The sequence below is a fragment of the Opisthorchis viverrini genome (assembly GCF_000715545.1).
Source record: "Opisthorchis viverrini unplaced genomic scaffold opera_v5_336, whole genome shotgun sequence".
Taxonomy (NCBI): Eukaryota; Metazoa; Platyhelminthes; class Trematoda; order Opisthorchiida; family Opisthorchiidae; genus Opisthorchis; species Opisthorchis viverrini.
Window position 1 is genome coordinate 431,752 of NW_008751993.1, and position 2,583 is coordinate 434,334.

A 2,583-nucleotide genomic window follows, 5' to 3' on the forward strand; every position below is an offset into this window, starting at 1 on the left:
CGTTCCTCGTGTTTCCTAAAAATTGCAATCTATTCAACCCAAAATGCACTCTTTCGAGGAATACACTCATTTGCTAATCAATTCGGTTTTCACGCGAGCCTCAATTTAATCGCTCGTTTATGATGTCCTTCAGCTGAATGTGCTGCACACAGGCCGCCTCATCATTAAGTTGGGACGAAATTCTACATATCGCAGTACATTTTCATAAAGGTAACTACTCGCATGTCTGCTGAAAACAATTCGACCTCCCAACACCGGTTTGGCTCTTCCAATTTGCGCTCACCGGTTAGGCGCAGTGCAAGTGTTTCCAACAAATTTCACATCTACTTCAACCTAAATTGCAGTGTTTTCGAGAAATAATCTCATTTGCAAATAAATTCCGTTTTCACGCGGGACTCAATTGAATCTCTCGTTCATCATGTCATCCAGCTGAATGTGCTGCACACAGGCCGCCTCATCATTAAGTTGGGACGAAATTCTACATATCGCAGTACATTTTCATAAAGGTAACTACTCGCATGTCTGCTGAAAACAATTCGACCTCCCAACACCGGTTTGGCTCTTCCAATTTGCGCTCACCGGTTAGGCGCAGTGCAAGTGTTTCCAACAAATTTCACATCTACTTCAACCTAAATTGCAGTGTTTTCGAGAAATAAACTCATTTGCAAATAAATTCCGTTTTCACGCGGGACTCAATTGAATCTCTCGTTCATCATGTCATCCAGCTGAATGTGCTGCACACAGGCCGCCTCATCATTAAGTTGGGACGAAATTCTACATATCGCAGTACATTTTCATAAAGGTAACTACTCGCATGTCTGCTGAAAACAATTCGACCTCCCAACACCGGTTTGGCTCTTCCAATTTGCGCTCACCGGTTAGGCGCAGTGCAAGTGTTTCCAACAAATTTCACATCTACTTCAACCTAAATTGCAGTGTTTTCGAGAAATAATCTCATTTGCAAATAAATTCCGTTTTCACGCGGGACTCAATTGAATCTCTCGTTCATCATGTCATCCAGCTGAATGTGCTGCACACAGGCCGCCTCATCATTCAGTTGGCCCGATATTCCAGATATCGCAGTATATTTTCATAAAGGAAACTACTCACAAGTTTGCTGAAAACCTTTCGGCAGCTCACCACCACTGGTTTCGCTCTTCCCACGTTGGGTCATCAGATATGCGCACTCTGCAAGTTTCCCTCAACCTGATCATCTAATTCAACCGAAATTACACTGTTTTCGAAAAACAACAATTTGCAAATCCATTTTGTTATCACGCGAGACTCAATTGAATCTCTCGTTCGTGTTGTCCTCCAGCTGAATGTGCGGCACACAGGCCGCCTCATCATTCCGTTGGCACGATATTCCTGATGCCGCAGTATATTTCATAAAAGAAATTATTCACAAGTTTGCTGAAAGCTATTCGATAGCCGACCACAGGGTTCGCCTATCCAATTTCGGCTCATCAGGTGGGCGCAGTCCTCGAGATTCCGTCAACAATATCACCTATATCAACACAAATTGCACCGTTGTCGAGCAAAAAACCTATTTAAAATCAATATGGTTTTCACGCGAGTCCTAATAGAATCTCTCGTGTATGATGTCCTCCAGCTGAATGTGCGGCACACAGGCCGCCTCATCATTCCGTTGGCACGATATTCCTGATGCCGCAGTATATTTCATAAAAGAAATTATTCACAAGTTTGCTGAAAGCTATTCGATAGCCGACCACAGGGTTCGCCTATCCAATTTCGGCTCATCAGGTGGGCGCAGTCCTCGAGATTCCGTCAACAATATCACCTATATCAACACAAATTGCACCGTTGTCGAGCAAAAAACCTATTTAAAATCAATATGGTTTTCACGCGAGTCCTAATAGAATCTCTCGTATATGATGTCCTCCAGATGAATGTGCGGCACACAGGCCGCTTCAGCATTCAGTTGGAACGATACTCCAGACATCGCAGTATACTGTGATAAAGGAAATTTCTCGCATGTTTCCTGAAATCTCTTCGACAGCCCACCACTATTTACTCGCTTCCATTTTGCACTCAAATGTTGGGCACAGCCCCCGAGTTTCCCTGAACCGTATTACCTCCATGAAGTAAAATTACAATTTTTCCGAAAATTAGACTCACTTGCAAATCAATTCCATTTTCACGCGAGACTCAATTGAATCTCTCGTTCGTGTTGTCCTCCAGCTGAATGTGCGGCACACAGGCCGCCTCATCATTCCGTTGGCACGATATTCCTGATGCCGCAGTATATTTCATAAAAGAAATTATTCACAAGTTTGCTGAAAGCTATTCGATAGCCGACCACAGGGTTCGCCTATCCAATTTCGGCTCATCAGGTGGGCGCAGTCCTCGAGTTTCCGTCAACAATATCACCTATATCAACACAAATTGCACCGTTGTCGAGCAAAAAACCTATTTAAAATCAATATGGTTTTCACGCGAGTCCTAATAGAATCTCTCGTATATGATGTCCTCCAGCTGAATGTGCGGCACACAGGCCGCTTCAACATTCAGTTGGAACGATACTCCAGACATCGCAGTATACTGTGATAAAGGAAATTTCTC